We start from the raw sequence: 17,636 nt of genomic DNA, 5'->3' as shown, positions 1-17,636 counted from the left end.
GGAGAGTGATAAATAGCACAGTAATAATCTACCAGCCAATAAGCTCCTAACTGCCATGTAACAGGCTGTGTTTGAAAAATGACAGATAGGAGCTGATTGGTTGGTACTTTATCACCGTGCTATTTATCACTCTCCAAGGCTTGATAAATCTGGGCCCAAGGGGCAAATGTATTAAGCCTGGAGAAGTGATAAAGCAGTGATCAGGGCAAGGTGATAACGTACCAGCCAATCAGCTCCAATATGTAAATTGACACTTAGGAGCTGATTGGTTGTGCATTATCACCTTGCACTTATCACCGCTTTATCACTTCTCCAGGCTTAATACATCTGCCCCCACATGTGCCATGACAGACCGACATGGGCAACTCAGAACCACCAAGTCTGTCTAAAAATGTCTAACTCTTCACCCCCTCCCGCTAGCCAAATGTAGCTCCCACTATTAGTCCTGCCAGTTCTGACATTTAGGTCAGGGAGCTGACACTCTTAGCAAGACGTCAGTTTTACTCCCCGACTTACCCATAACTGCAGTGAACACCTAAGTACCAGCCAATCAGCTCCCAACTGGCATGTTACAGGCTGTGTTTGAAAAATTACAGAAGCTGATTGGTTGGTACTTTATCTCTCTCAACTTTATCACTCTCCACGGCTTTAGTACGTCTGACCCTTTATGAGAGCACAGAATTGACCTAGGAAGGCAGAGTTTGCCCTGTCCGGCTTAACATGAGCTATAGAAGTGTCTGAGGGGCAAGTTGATCACAATCTCCATTTTTAATGCAGAGTGATAAATATTATTTGCATAAATTCACCATTCATGCAAATTTTAGAGCCCATCCACGCAAAGACCTGGACGCAGGGGCTAATTCAGACCTGATCACTGCTGTGCGTCTTCACACAGCAGCTATCAGGTCTGAAGTGTACATGCGTGCGGCTGTCTTAGCCCTGCGATTGCCTCTGACTGATTGACAGGCATGGGTGGTCACTGGGCGAGCCGGCGGCGCCGTTAGGGGGCGTGGTCCAGGCAGCGCAGGCGTGCCCAGACCATTGGGGGGGCGGGCTGCAGCGGCTGCGTGACGTCACATTCAGCCACTGCGACCCGGGCAGCGAGGAATAGCTCCCTGCCAGCGCAGGGGCGCGTGCCGAGCAACGCAGGCGTTCCTGGACCGTGCAGGGAGCGGGCCGCGGTGGCTGCATGATGTCACGCGCAGCCGCTGCAACCCAGGCAGCGTGGAGTAGCTCCCTGCCAGCGCGCAGATTCTTTTCCAGTACAAAAGCATTGCCTCTCTGTGAGGCTTTTGTACTTGTGCGGCAGGGCAGAGCCAGACACGCGGGGTGGACTAGCCCTGTGCTGGTTGTCCCACCGCATGTCTCAGTGAATGATCGTATCCAACTTTGAATTAGGCCCCTATGTTGCATATAACACCCGTTAAGGGGTATATTCAATAAGAGTTGGGTCCATTCCGATAATGCAGTTGTATTATTCAAAGAACGGCCAAATCCGACTGTCGGATTTGGCCGTACCCTGTGTCCTGTCTTGCCGCTGCTATCAGTGGCAGCCGGGTGCACTGACAGCAGCGGTGGGGGGAGCAGGTGGGGGGAGCAGCGTGAGGCGGCCGGCAGGGAGGAGCAGTGTGGCGATCGGCCGGCAGAGCTGGCAGCGGGGGTGATGTCTGCGGCGGCGGGGGAGGCACTACAGGGAGAGAGGTGCCTGGCCGGAGGACGGCCGTCAAGGTACCTCTCATCCACATAGCCCGCCACAGCGCTCCCCGTCACCTCACCTCAATCCGACTTGTTTTCAAGTCGGATTGAGTTTGTCGGAAAGGGGGCCAAAACCTGTCGGATTGGCCCCGTTTCCGACAGCAGCAGGCGGATCGGCGGGTATTCCACCGATCCACCTGCTCTCCGACAGCATTCCGACAAGTCGGGTTTCCTGACTTGTCGGAAAAAATGTGCCCCTATTGAATGGGTCGGAACCCCTTCTGACCTATTCCAGTCGGAAACTGCCGTCTTTCCGACAAGACAGCAGTTTCCGACTCTTTTGGAATATACCCCAAAGTCTGGTAGCCAGTACTTTGGCTAGTACCTTAGCATCAGAGTTAATTAAGTATATGGGGCGGTATGAGCCAATATCTGTATAGTATAATCTTTCTTTTGTTTGATTACGTTTTTTTGTCATAGAAGGGGGTAAATAAGTGTCAGTCCCTGGAGTAGGAGGAGAGGCACAGCCAGGCCCGGCGCCACCCGCTCAGCGAAGGGATGCAGTGCAGGAAGGCGCTGGGACGGAGAGGCGCTTTCCCTGCTCTGCATCCCTTCCCTGCTGCGCCGTCCTGTCCCCCCTGCTGCTGCTGCTGCTGCTGTGCCTGTCACTGTATGACAGGCACTGGCAGCGGCGCCTGCAGCATGAAAGCTTCCTCCCTCTCCTCCCCTCACCAGTGTGACAGGACAGCGCTGCGTACGGGACAGAAGGGGGTGGAGCTACACGGGATGGAAGGGGCGTGGCTAACGGGTCAGGAAGTGGCGGGGCTACACGGACCAGGCTGCTGTAGTGTACAGAGGGAGACTGACTTAGGTAAGTGAAGGGTGAGAGAGAAGTGTGTGTGTGTGTGTGTGTGTGTATATGTGTGTGTATATATGTGTGAAGTGTGTGCGTGTGTGTGTGAGGTATGTCTGTGTGCGTGCACTTTATGGACGCTACTACTGGGGGGTGGCATTACGTATAACGACGCTACTACTGGGGGGGGGGGTGCATTACATGTAAGGACGCTACTACTACTGGGGGGGGGCATTACTTATAAGGATGCCACTACTGGGGGGGCGCATTACATGTAAGGACGCTACTACTACAGGGGGGGCGCATTACATGTAAGGACGCTACTACTACAGGGGGCGGGGCATTACATATAAGGACGCTACTAATACAGGGGGCGGGACATTACATATAGGGACGCTACTACTACAGGGGGGGGCATTACATATAAGGACGCTACTACTACAGGGGGGGCATTACATATAAGGACGCTACTACTACAGGGGGGCATTACGTGTAACGACGCTACTACTAGGGGGGGTCATTACGTGTAAGGACGCTACTACTACAGGGGGGACATTACATATAAGGACGCTACTACTACAGGGGGGCATTACGTGTAACGACGCTACTACTACAGGGGGGCATTACATATAAGGACGCTACTACTACAGGGGGGCATTACGTGTAACTACTAACGACACTACTACTGGGGGGGGTCATTACGTGTAAGGACGCTACTACTACAGGGGGGACATTACATATAAGGACGCTACTACTACAGGGGGGACATTACATATAAGGACGCTACTACTACAGGGAAGCATTACGTGTAACGACGCTACTACTGGGGTGGTCATTACGTATAAGGACGATACTACTACTGGGGGGGCATTATGCATAAGGATGCTACTACTACGGGTGGGGCATTACGTATAAGATGAATAAGATTGTGCTACATTGTGGAGTAATTTTTAATGGGGGTACTATTGTGTGACTATGCCCCTTACTTGTGAGACCACACCCCTTTTCCCGGCGCGCGCCAAAGGAATATGGGAGGGCGCAAATTTATAATTTGCAGGGGGGCACCGAACACCCTAGCACCGGCCCTGGGCACAGCGCACCTAGGGGGGACATTTACTAAGCAGTGATAAGAGCGGAGAAGTGCCCATGGCAACCAACCAGCACCGAAGTCACATCTATAATTTGCATACTATAAAATTATACAGAGCTGCTGATTGGTTGATGGGGCAACTTCTCCACTGACTCACTTCTCCACTCTTATCACTGCTTAGTAAATGTTCCCCCTTGTAGGAGAGAACTGAGAGCCAAACTCAGAGATGTAGGCAAACCATCACCGATGTATTGAGATCGCCCTCAGGCAGATCTCTGTCTGCAAATGTGCGTGTTATGGGAGTGTCACGGGCGTGTCTGGGAACACTGCTGCGTTCCCAATCGCAAATCCACTACAGAGGCCACGATTGGTTGGATTGGCGGAGAGTCACAGATATGATTATGGACAGGCACTTATCTGTAGATGGTACAAGACTATTGCAACACTCAGTATCTGTCAGAGGCCCACACTATGGTGCAACTGCTGTATGGACACCCCAGTGCCTAGATCTGGCAGCCCTCCTGAACTAAGTGGAGCACAAGGGCACCTATCAGATAAGCAACTGTGAAGCCAAGTGTGATACTGGGAAGCAGCTACTGAAGTGAGTAGCTGTGATAGAAGATAATGTGCATGGATAACAATCTCCAAGGTGGTCCACAAAAAAGGGGGTGATAGGTCTACGAGGAAGCAGCCGCAGCTGGATAAATAAACTGTGTTGTGACACCCGCTTGTTGGGAGCACTCTCTCCAACTTCTTTTCTGTGTCCTCTATAAAAACAAGGTTTATAAGGTCACAGAATAGTTTACTTCCAGTATCCTCAGGTTAGCCATTAGGGGGCACACTATAGACCTTCAAAAGAAAAACTGTAAGGTGCAGGTTTACTAGCCAATAATATTCTCCGTACAATGGGGGTTGTTCAGCGTTGTTAGCAAACAAAACAAAAATAGCAATTAGGCAAAACGAAGTTGCACTGTAGTTGGGGCAGATGTAACATGGAATTTGGACAGTGACAAGGAGGGGGCAGAATTGGAGCAGATATAGAGGCAGGACAGGGGATGGAGGTGGGAGCAGAGGTAGGGTCGTAACAGGGGCCGAGAGATACCAAGGTGGGAATGGGGGTCGGGCAGAGACGGAGGCGGACATAAGACGAGGATGGAGGTGAAGACGGGGCGGAGCAGTGGAGAGAGATAAAGTGCCAACCAATCAGCTCCTAATTGTCATTTTACAGGCTGTGTTTGAAAAAGGGCACAAGCTGATTGGCTTGTACTTTATCTCTCTCTCCACTTTCTCTCCCGAAGCTTTGATACTTCTCCCCCTTAATGTGATATTTCCTACATGTAAAGACAAGCTGCATTTTCCCTGTGATCAGCGTCTGGATAGCAGCTCTATAGGAATAAGACAGCTCAAGGGGAGATGTCTCGTAATTATCAGCAGATTGTGTGAAATAACTGAGGTTATCGGCGGCCAAAGCAGTAAAAGGGAAATGAGAGAAAACCTTATCCGTGCATGAATTGTTCAGCGTCTTCCTTCTTGCTTTCCCTCGGCTACCTTGCGGTTATTGTAGCAATAGAATTGTGTGGGAAAATGTATTTCCTAAATAGCATACTTTGGATTCCGTAAAGTTACATCTGCATTCCATTTCATTGCCTGCTCCTTAACTCATTCCGCGCTGCTAGCGGGCTGCCCAGAGGAAACTCAGTGAAACCGTTCTTCCTGGCTGATGTCTGTGCTTACAGCTCACTGGAATCAGGGCGAATGATCTTATGATCGGAATCCCGCTGCTGGAAACACCGACATCCCGAAGGTAAGTATTGGGGTGACGGTTAGGGTTAGGGCCCCGTGGGTGGTGGGACGGGGTAGGGTTAGGCACTAGAGGTGGGTTAGCCGTAGCCACCCCTCCCTTTCCCAAGTCTTAGCCCTAGCCACCACCTCCTGTGACTTAGCCGTAGCCGCCACTCCCACTATCTTAGCCCTAGCCGCCAACCCAGGCGGGTTAGGACAGGGGAGAGGTAAATAAATTAACCTGTCCGCTGTCAGCATTGTAAAATATGGGATGCCGGGAGGGCAGTCATGTGACCGCCGGCATCCCGGCCATCGGGATTTGCTATCACACCCCACAAAACAGGTCATATGCATAGTTGTGTATGCAGATTTGCTTTCCTTTGTAGCCTGCACCTGTTTGTGAATGGGAGCGGTGGGACGGAGGAGGGAAGAGGGTGTACTATCACAGTGAGTACAGTAAGGGCATGTGTTCTTAATTGTGAATAAATACAAAACCTTACAGCAACATGTGTACTCCTGTCATTGGCCGTATGATTTGTAGGTGCTGGTGTCAATACACACTGGTGATGGTGACTTTGACCAGCGCTAGCTGACTGCTTCTGATTGACTGATTGTGAATCCATCTTTTATGTGATCTAATATGTGCTGTCTTCATTTCTTGTGCATCTATATTATAAAATCAACTGGTGATAAAAATTATGTCATCAGCTCTAACCCCTCCCACCAGTGTCAGAGATGCTCAGGAAAGAGTGAGGAGGCGATGAGAAAGAGAGACAATGGCGGGGGGGGGGGGGGGGGAGAGGAGGTCAGAGAGTGATGGGGTACGCAAAAGAGAGAAAAGAGGGGATACAGATAGAGATGGTGAGAAAGTGTTGAGGGGAAACAAAGAGTGAGGTGGAGAGAAATGGAGATAAAGAGGGGAGAGACTGAGGAAAAAAGCTTGGCAATGCTGGGCTATATACAGCTGATCTATTATATGATAATATGAATGTGCAAAACATTTTTTCTTTTACACAGTGGTGGGGATTTTGCAAATCATGGAGATAGATAAAGTGGAGAGAGATAAAGTACAACCCAATCTGCTTCTGTCATGTTAAATGCCTGTAAAATGCCAGTTAGAAGCTAGTTGGTTAGTACTTTATCTCTCTCCATTTCATTTCTTTCCAAGATTGAATAAATCTCCCCCAAGGAGAGCGTTCTATGCACTGTAATCAAGAATGTTTTATTTTATTCCAACCTACGTTTTTTACAATAAATATAAAAGACGGAATAACTGAGTGTACAGTATGTGTATGTGACGGGTGTAGTATGGTATGCCGGCGGTCGGGCTCCCAGCGACCAGCATATCGGCGCCGGGAGCCCGACCGCCGGCATACCGACAGTGTGGCGGGCGCAAATGAGCCCCTTGCGGGCTCGCTGCGCTCGCCACGCTGCGCCACACTATTTTATTCTCCCTCCAGGGGGGGCGTGGACCCCCACGAGGGAGAATAAGTGTCGGTATGCCGGCTGTCGGGATTCCGGCGCCGGTATACTGAGCGCCGGGATCCCGACAGCCGACATACTGAAGACCACCCGTATGTGACGTATCCCTGGCACACACAGTATGCTACTGGTGCAACTTTGAATATTCACGCCATTGGGTTTTTCTATGAGCACACTTTAAATACAACAAAGCCAGAATATACTGCCATGTAAAGTAGACTTCCCCTAGTTCTCACAAGCACATACTGTACATTTCAGCTGGCTAATATTATTCTTCAGAAATGAATCTGGGATCTGCACTCAGTCCGACTGCCGCCTCTGCTCCCTCCTTATCACCTCCGCTCACGCCCGCCTCCAAGACTGCTCCTGATCTGCCCCCCTCCTCTGGACTCACTCCCACGCCATATAAAGACTCTCTGCCAGTCTTCCTTTTTCAAATGTTCACTAAAAGCCTACTTTTTTCACCATAGCCCTCCATCACTCTTAAATCGCCACTACCCTCCCTTTCTTTCCTCCCCAGTTCACCAACCACTTGTTCATCCTACCCCTTAGTATGTTACCAATGTAAGATACTGCCCCCCACCACCATCCCATGACATGCTGAGAATCTACACTGTATGTATAGATGTAGCCACGCTCATGCAGCCTGCGCATGTGCGGGTCCTATTTGGACGGCAAACTGCAGGTTGGATGAGCGTGGCTACATCTCTCTGTCTGGCAGCCATACTTGTTTGCTCTCCTGAGAGATTTTAAAAAGGAGATGATTTGTAAGAAGGTACTGTAGCTAAGCAAAATGACCATAATACATGCTTAAAAGGTACAAATACAAGTTTTTGCTATTGCATGTGTGCGAATATCCCTAAAAACTCAGGACATGTGTTCCAGTTGTGTACACACACACACAGAGGTGCAGCTAAGTGTGAGATGCACAATATCAAAAATGTTTTGGAAATGTGCTGGGCGTTCTTGGCCGAGTTGGCTATTCAGGTGCGCGAAGATGGTCCCTCTTTTGGGCGTGTTGTGGAAATGTCGCGGGTGTGTTGCTGAATTAGTTGCAACTGTCTTAATGAAAAAAAAAATATATATATATACACTGTATTTCGCTATCCTACTATGCTAGTGGATCAACGATATTTAAATTATTAATAAATGCTAAGACATAAGGGGGTACACACAGAGAGATCCCTGCTTAAAATCTAAGCAATCTGACTAGATTTCTTAGATTTTAAGCACGGATCTCTCGTGTGTACCCCCCACAGCGGGTGTGGTATGGCATGCCTGCGGTCGGGCTCCCGGCGACCAGCATACCGGTGCCGGGAGCCCGACCGCCGGCTTACCGACAGTGTGGCAAGCGCAAATGAGCCCCTTGCGGGGGAATAAGTGTCGGTATGCCGGCTATCGGGATTCCGGCGCCGGTATACTGTGCGCCGGGATCCCGACAGCCGAAATACTGAAGACCACCCCCCACAGCGATAGCCGCGCATCGCTATCGCCGGTGCTAGATTGAGCCTGCATGAAGGCTCAATCTAGCGGATCGCTCAGTTAAGCGCTGTGTGAAGTGAGCGGCCCCCCGTCTTCGTCCCCCCTCGCTCAGCACAATTAGCCACAGTAAATAATCATGGCTAATTGAATATCCCCCTTAATCTGTAGTGGAGTGCAATCATTGAATACACTACTGTACAAGAGTTTCCAGTCTTTCTCTGACGTCCTAGTGGATGCTGGGAACTCCGTAAGGACCATGGGGAATAGCGGCTCCGCAGGAGACTGGGCACAACTAAAGAAAGCTTTTAGGTCACCTGGTGTGCACTGGCTCCTCCCACTATGACCCTCCTCCAAGCCTCAGTTAGATTTTGTGCCCGGCCGAGGTTGGATGCACACTAGGGGCTCTCCTGAGCTTCTAGAAAGAAAGTATATAATTAGGTTTTTTATTTTACAGTGAGACCTGCTGGCAACAGGCTCACTGCAGCGAGGGACTAAGGGGAGAAGAAGCGAACCTACCTGCTTGCAGCTAGCTTGGGCTTCTTAGGCTACTGGACACCATTAGCTCCAGAGGGATCGACCACATGGAACTGGCCTTGGTGTTCGGTCCCGGAGCCGCGCCGCCGTCCCCCTTACAGAGCCAGAAGTAAGAAGAGGTCCGGAAAATCGGCGGCAGAAGACATCATTCTTCACCAAGGTAGCGCACAGCACTGCAGCTGTGCGCCATTGCTCCTCATACACACTTCACACTCCGGTCACTGAGGGTGCAGGGCGCTAGGGGGGGGCGCCCTGAGCAGCAATAGAAACACCTTGGCTGGCAAAAATACCACAATATATAGCCCCAGAGGCTATATATGTGATAATTACCCCTGCCAGAATCCATAAAAAAGCGGGAGAATAGTCCGCGAAAAAGGGGCGGAGCTATCTCCTTCAGCACACTGGCGCCATTTCTCCCTCACAGCTCCGCTGGAAGGAAGCTCCCTGGCTCTCCCCTGCAGTCTACACTACAGAAAAGGGTAAAAAAGAGAGGGGGGGCACTAAATTTAGGCGCAGTATATATAACAGCAGCTATAGGGGACATAATTCAGTTAGTCCCTGCGTTATATAGCGCTCTGGTGTGTGCTGGCATACTCTCACTCTGTCTCCCCAAAGGGCTTTTGTGGGTCCTGTCCTCTGTTAGAGCATTCCCTGTGTGTGTGCGGTGTGTCGGTACGGCTGTGTCGACATGTTTGATGAGGATAATGATGTGGAGGCGGAGCAGATGCCTATAGAAGGGATGTCACCCCCTGCGGGGCAGACACCTGAGTGGATGGACTTATGGAAGGAATTGCGTGCACGTGTCGACTCCTTACACAAAAAATTTGACAACATGCCAAATGCGGGACAGCCGGCTTCTCAGCTCGTGCCTGTCCAGGCGTCTCAAAGGCCATCGGGGGCTCTAAAACGCCCGCTACCTCAGATGGCAGACGCGGATGTCGACACGGATACCGACACCAGTGTCGACGACGATGAGTCTAGTCTAATGTCCACTAAGGCCATTCGTTGCATGATTGAAGCAATGAAAGAGGTGTTACAAATTTCTGATATAAACCCAGGTACCACTAAAAAGGGTATTATGTTTGGGGAGAAAAAAACTACCTGTAGTTTTTCCCCCATCAGAAGAATTAAATGAAGTGTGTGAAGAAGCGTGGTCTTTCCCTGATAAAAGATTGGTAATCTCTAAGAAGTTACTAATGGCGTTCCCTTTCCCGCCAGAGGATAGGTCACGTTGGGAGACACCACCTAGGGTGGATAAAGCGCTCACACGTTTGTCTAAAAAGGTGGCACTACCGTCTCCGGATACGGCCGCCCTCAAGGAACCTGCTGATAGAAAGCAGGAGGCGATCCTGAAGTCTGTATATACACACTCAGGCATTATACTTAGACCAGCTATTGCGTCAGCGTGGATGTGCAGTGCTGCCGCTGCGTGGTCAGATTCCCTGTCAGAAAATATTGACACCCTAGACAGGGACACTATTCTGCTAACCATAGAGCATATAAAAGACTCAGTCTTATACATGAGAGATGCACAGAGGGAGATCGGCCGGCTGGCATCTAAAATAAGTGCATTGTCCATTTCTGCTAGGAGAGGCTTATGGACTCGCCAGTGGACAGGGGATGCAGATTCAAAAAGGCACATGGAAGTTTTGCCTTATAAGGGTGAGGAGTTATTCGGGGATGGTCTCTCGGACCTAGTTTCCACAGCAACTGCTGGGAAGTCAGCATTTTTACCCCATTTTACCTCACGGCCTAAAAAGGCGCCGTTTTATCAGGTACAGTCCTTTCGGACTCAGAAAAACAGGCGTGGAAAAGGCGGGTCCTTTCTGTCCAGAGGCAGAGGTAGGGGAAAAAGGCTGCAACAAACAGCAGGTTCCCAGGAGCAAAAGTCCTCCCCCGCTTCTTCCAAGTCCGCCGCATGACGGTGGGGCTCCACAGGCGGAGCCAGGTACGGTGGGGGGCCGCCTCAAAAATTTCAGCGATCAGTGGGCTCGCTCACAGGTGGATCCCTGGATCCAGCAAATAGTATCTCAAGGGTACAAACTGGAATTCGAGGCGTCTCCACCCCACCGGTTCCTAAAATCTGCCTTGCCGACAACTCCCTCAGGCAGGGAGGCTGTGCTAGAGGCAATTCACAAGCTGTATTCCCAGCAGGTGATAGTCAAGGTGCCCCTACTTCAACAAGGACGGGGTTACTATTCCACACTGTTTGTGGTACCGAAACCGGACGGTTCGGTGAGACCCATTTTAAATTTGAAATCCTTGAACACATACATAAAAAAATTCAAGTTCAAGATGGAATCGCTCAGGGCGGTTATTGCAAGCCTGGACGAGGGGGATTACATGGTATCCCTGGACATCAAGGATGCTTACCTGCATGTCCCCATTTACTATCCTCACCAGGAGTACCTCAGATTTGTGGTACAGGATTGCCATTACCAATTCCAGACGCTGCCGTTTGGACTCTCCACGGCACCGAGGGTATTTACCAAAGTAATGGCGGAAATGATGATACTCCTTCGAAGAAAGGGAGTTTTAATTATCCCGTACTTGGACGATCTCCTAATAAAGGTGAGGTCCAAGGAGCAGTTGTTGGTGGGAGTAGCGCTATCTCAGGAGGTGCTACACAAGCACGGTTGGATTCTGAATATTCCAAAATCACAGCTGGTTCCGACGACACGTCTACTGTTCCTGGGTATGATTCTGGATACAGTCCAGAAAACAGTGTTTCTCCCGGAGGAGAAAGCCAAGGAGCTGTCATCTCTAGTCAGAGACCTCCTGAAACCGAAACAGGTATCGGTGCATCACTGCACGCGGGTACTGGGAAAGATGCAATACGAAGCAATTCCTTTCGGCAGGTTCCATGCCAGAATCTTTCAGTGGGACCTGTTGGACCAATGGTCCGGATCGCATCTTCAGATGCATCGCCTGATAACCCTGTCTCCAAGAACCATGGTGTCTCTGCTGTGGTGGCTGCAGAGTGCTCATCTTCTAGAGGGCCGCAGATTCGGCATACAGGACTGGGTCCTGGTGACCACGGATGCCAGCCTTCGAGGCTGGGGGGCAGTCACACAGGGAAGAAACTTCCAAGGACTATGGTCGAGTCAGGAGACTTCCCTACACATAAATATTCTGGAACTAAGGGCCATTTACAATGCCCTAAGTCAGGCAAGACCCCTGCTTCAAAACCAGCCGGTACTGATCCAGTCAGACAACATCACGGCAGTCGCCCATGTAAATCGACAGGGCGGCACAAGAAGCAGGATGGCAATGGCAGAAGCCACAAGGATTCTCCGATGGGCGGAAAATCACGTTCTAGCACTGTCAGCAGTGTTCATTCCGGGAGTGGACAACTGGGAAGCAGACTTTCTCAGCAGGCACGACCTCCACCCGGGAGAGTGGGGACTTCATCCAGAAGTCTTCACGCTGATTGTAAATCAATGGGAACGGCCACAGGTGGACATGATGGCGTCCCGCCTAAACAAAAAACTAGAGAGATATTGCGCCAGGTCAAGGGACCCTCAGGCGATAGCTGTGGACGCCCTAGTGACACCGTGGGTGTGCCAGTCAGTTTATGTGTTCCCTCCTCTGCCTCTCATACCAAAGGTACTGAGAATAATAAGAAAACGAGGAGTAAGAACAATACTTGTGGTTCCGGATTGGCCAAGACGAGCGTGGTACCCGGAACTTCAAGAGATGATCTCAGAGGACCCATGGCCTCTGCCACTCAGACAGGACCTGCTGCAGCAGGGGCCCTGTCTGTTCCAAGACTTACCGTGGCTGCGTTTGACGGCATGGCGGTTGAACGCCGGATCCTGAAGGAAAAGGGCATTCCGGAGGAAGTCATTCCTACGCTGATTAAAGCCAGGAAAGATGTAACTGCAAAGCATTATCACCGCATATGGCGGAAATATGTTGCTTGGTGTGAGGCCAAAAAGGCCCCAACAGAGGAATTTCAACTAGGTCGATTTCTGCATTTCCTACAAGCAGGAGTGACTATGGGCCTGAAATTAGGCTCCATTAAGGTACAGATCTCGGCTCTGTCGATTTTCTTCCAGAAAGAACTAGCTTCACTACCTGAAGTTCAGACGTTTGTGAAAGGAGTGCTGCATATTCAGCCCCCGTTTGTGCCTCCAGTGGCACCTTGGGATCTCAACGTGGTGTTGAGTTTCTTAAAATCACATTGGTTTGAGCCACTTAAAACCGTGGATCTAAAATATCTCACGTGGAAAATGGTCATGTTATTGGCCTTGGCTTCAGCCAGGCGTGTGTCAGAATTGGCAGCTTTGTCATATAAAAGCCCTTATCTGATTTTCCATATGGATAGGGCAGAATTGAGGACTCGTCCCCAGTTTCTCCCTAAGGTGGTATCAGCTTTTCACTTGAACCAACCTATTGTGGTGCCTGCGGCTACTAGGGACTTGGAGGATTCCAAGTTGCTGGACGTAGTCAGGGCCTTGAAAATTTATGTTTCCAGGACGGCTGGAGTCAGGAAAACTGACTCGCTATTTATCCTGTATGCACCCAACAAGCTGGGTGCTCCTGCTTCTAAGCAGACTATTGCTCGCTGGATTTGTAGCACAATTCAGCTTGCACATTCTGCGGCTGGATTGCTGCATCCTAAATCGGTAAAAGCCCATTCCACAAGGAAGGTGGGCTCATCTTGGGCGGCTGCCCGAGGGGTCTCGGCTTTACAACTTTGCCGAGCTGCTACTTGGTCAGGGGCAAACACGTTTGCTAAATTCTACAAATTTGATACCCTGGCTGAGGAGGACCTGGAGTTCTCTCATTCGGTGCTGCAGAGTCATCCGCACTCTCCCGCCCGTTTGGGAGCTTTGGTATAATCCCCATGGTCCTTACGGAGTTCCCAGCATCCACTAGGACGTCAAAGAAAATAAGATTTTACTCACCGGTAAATCTATTTCTCGTAGTCCGTAGTGGATGCTGGGCGCCCGTCCCAAGTGCGGATTGTCTGCAATACTTGTACATAGTTATTGTTAACTAAAGGGTTATTGTTGAGCCATCTGTTGAGAGGCTCAGTTGTTTTCATACTGTTAAACTGGGTATAGTATCACGAGTTATACGGTGTGATTGGTGTGGCTGGTAAGAGTCTTACCCGGGATTCAAAATCCTTCCTTATTATGTCAGCTCGTCCGGGCACAGTGTCCTAACTGAGGCTTGGAGGAGGGTCATAGTGGGAGGAGCCAGTGCACACCAGGTGACCTAAAAGCTTTCTTTAGTTGTGCCCAGTCTCCTGCGGAGCCGCTATTCCCCATGGTCCTTACGGAGTTCCCAGCATCCACTACGGACTACGAGAAATAGATTTACCGGTGAGTAAAATCTTATTTTTTGTGAAACTCAGACATTTAGGGGTAATTCAATTAGCTGCGGTAAAATACCAAGGTCTAATCGATTAGGCAGAAGGAAAAACATACCTGATAACTAAACTGTTAGTTATTGGGCAAATGTATTTCTCGAACATAAACATGTTAGCACACCCGTGAAAAAAAGGGGCCACAATTGAATAGCCCAATGCCACCATCAAGCAAAACATTGCAGTAAAGTCCCGTTGTTTTTATTTTGTTTTTTTACAGATGTGTTTACCACATTTAATTAAATTCCCTCTTAGCCGCTCACATTGGAGGCTATACTCTGACTGAGAATCTGCACTTACAGTGGGGCTGGTGCAGGCTTCCATAGTGCGACCGATGGTTGCATATACAGACTCACCAAGCGGTATTTGAGAGCCTGAAGATGCACAAAGTGGGCGTCCTAGTCCTTGCACAGTCAGACGCCCGGCTGTACATGAGGGCAAGGGCTGATACTACCATTAGCAGAAATTTGCAGGCACGACTAAGGCAAGACTCTAAAGCATTTGCAAATGCGTGCGACTCCGAGTCTTTCTCTATATCTTTAATGGACTTTTTGCTTATTAAACAAAAAATGACCTTTTATTTCAGTTGTTACTGGTGTGGGGTGTGTCAGTCACATACAAAGGGCCGGAGCCGCGACTCCAGAACCTGAAATTATGAGTTTCTAAAAGTCCTTTGAACCTGGTACCATGGATATACTTATGTACATTGAGCCTAATTCATGTTTGTATGCAATGGGTGATGTCCACGCAGTAGAGCGATTATCAGCAAACTGCGCATTTCCCGCAATCACAATGCGCATGTGCAAGGGTGCCGCTGCGATCCCACTTGCACTAAGAACTTTGGGGTCTATTTACTAAGCCTTTGAGATCAGCTCCTAACTGTCATTTTTCAAACACAGCCTGTAACATGACAGTTAGGAGCTGATTGACTGGTACTTATCTCCGTCCACTTTATCTCTCTGAAAGGCTTAGTAAATAGACCCCTAAGACTCAGAGTGAGTGACAGGAAGTGTCCGTTTGGAGGCGGAAACAGGGAGATTAAGGGGAGTGGTTAGTAAAGCGCAGGCGTGTTAAAGCCGTTTTTGGGGCGTGTATCTTCTGATGACTGCGTGATCGTACGTACAACTACATGGCATCTGAGTCGCTACTGCTGTGTCCAGTCGATGTTCTCCATAATTGCTTATAGTCTGCTAATGTGTACGCAATTGCGAATATGTTTGCGGTGGCTCCGGTGTGCGTCTCTTTTCATTCCTGGGAGCCAGCTAACATTACCAGTTCCGCCTATGCTATAGAATCGCAATTGCATTTGCATAGAAACAAGAATCAGGCCCTTGAGACGTGCACAAAGGTACATAAACAATATGGCATTCTTTTCTATCTCGGGACCTTTGCTCTGGGAGATCCTATAGAAGGTGTCCAAGAAGCAAGTGCGTGCGGCGCTGCGATTTGTGCCACTATGGCACTACCCACCTCTGCACAAGCCACTATTGTAAGTTGCAGTATTCCTTGTCAGCCTGTCTACTCATTGAGTATGGGAAACGAGTAGACACCACATGCCAGCCATGGGTTTCCTTCCCAAGGGCTCTGTTACTCAATTGTACCCAGCTCAATTACAGTGGCGTAATAGTGGAGCTCATGGCAGTTACAGCGTTGTTCCGCGCCACCTTACATGCACCAGCGGCACCGGATCTGACCCGCCAAACATGGCAACATAGAAAAGTACAGTTGGAGCCTCGCTCATCTAGCTTTCTCTGTTGCACCAAGGTGCACCAAGGTTTATTAGCATAAGCCTTTCATCTATTGTTCTCAGCTGCAATACAATACAGAGAGAACAATACAGCAGGAGATTAAGGGGGACATGTACTAAGCAGTGATAAAAGTGAGCCAGTGGAGAAGTTGCCCGTGGCAACCAATCAGCTGCTCTGTATACTTTTAAAGTATGCAAATTAGAAATGTTACATCAATGCTGATTGGTTGCCTTGGGCTACTTCTCCACTGGCTCACTTCTCCACTTTTATCACTGCTTAGTACATGTCCCCCATAGTCATTACAGCAGGGGATTAAGTCCGACAGCACTGGCTCAGTTAATACTATTAAAGGGATAGATGAGCAGGGCTCCATCTGTATGGCGGAACAGCTACTTAGGGGTACATTTACTAAGCAGAGATAAGAGCGGAGAAGTGAGCCAGTGGAGAAATTTCCTCATCAACCAATCAGCAGCTCTGTATCATTTTATAGTATGCAAATTATAGATGTTACTTCAGTGCTGATTGGTTGCCATGGGCAACTTCTCCACTGGCTCACTTCTCCGCTCTTATCACTTCTTAGTAAATGTCCCCCTTAGTGACGTACGTGAAAGTCACCAGTAACTTCTGGTGTTTCTGCAGGGGTCTGAATCTGTAAGGAACTAGCGGGAATCTAGGTAGATTTAGAAGCGGTATCACTTGCAAGAAGAATGGGGTTTGTTGTTTTCTCTTGGGTGGAAGGGGGGATGGCGGGAGTGGAGTTTTTCTTTTAAGTCATTTTAAAGTTATGTGATAGCTTTGGGGGTCTTCTTGGTTTCCTCTCTGAGCAGTCTGAACCGTCACCAGTTAAAAATATAGGAAAAAAATCGGCAAAGGCTGGATGCTTTCATCTCGCTGAGGTTGAAAGTAAATGGTAATGGGATCTGGCTGTGCTTGTTCCCTCTCGCTCACAGAAGATAGCTGAGATTAACTGCATTAATATCTATAGCTGTCCTTAGGAGCCGAAGAGATTGGAACAATTGTTGTCTGTGCTGATGAGTTCAGTGTTGTCATGGAGAAACCCTAAGACGTGAGGGGAGTTTGTGTTTCGTTGGGCAGGGGTCCAAGCTCCAGAAGAGAGTGCGCTGTACAGAACTGTATGCCCTTTTAGTAAGGCAGGAGGAAAAGGGAAAAAGCTGCATTCGCCTAGAGCAGATGGACTGGAATAACTTTGTGTCTTTCATCGGGTGGTCTTCATGGAGCCAGTCCTGCAGTAATAATATATTGTGTACAGAAATGTCGTATTGCTAAATATTTATTCAGCTTTTATTGCTGCTCTTTTATGGTTGTGTCATGTATTAGATCACTGTGAGGAGCGTTGCCATATTGGGGGTCATTCCGAGTTGATCGCTCGTTGCCGATTTTCGCAACGGAGCGATTAAGGCAAAAATGCGCATGCGCATGGTACGCAGTGCGCATGCGCTAAGTATTTTAGCACAAAACTTAGTAGATTTACTCACGTCCGAACTAAGAATTTTCATCATTGAAGTGATCGGAGTGTGATTGACAGGAAGTGGGTGTTTCTGGGCGGAAACTGACCGTTTTCTGGGAGTGTGCGGA

At 49.3% G+C, this 17,636-nt stretch overlaps 1 protein-coding gene across 1 annotated transcript in view; it reads left to right on the top strand.

Annotated features, from left to right (window-relative positions):
* MAML2 (mastermind like transcriptional coactivator 2) overlaps window positions 1-17,636 on the top strand; it is a 269,429-nt gene that overhangs the window by 17,335 nt on the left and 234,458 nt on the right. The gene's annotated exons all lie outside the window — the stretch shown is intronic.

The sequence above is a fragment of the Pseudophryne corroboree genome, chromosome 2, assembly GCF_028390025.1.
Source record: "Pseudophryne corroboree isolate aPseCor3 chromosome 2, aPseCor3.hap2, whole genome shotgun sequence".
Taxonomy (NCBI): Eukaryota; Metazoa; Chordata; class Amphibia; order Anura; family Myobatrachidae; genus Pseudophryne; species Pseudophryne corroboree.
Note: the sequence above shows the minus strand (reverse complement) of the source record. Positions and strands in the feature narration are given on the sequence as shown.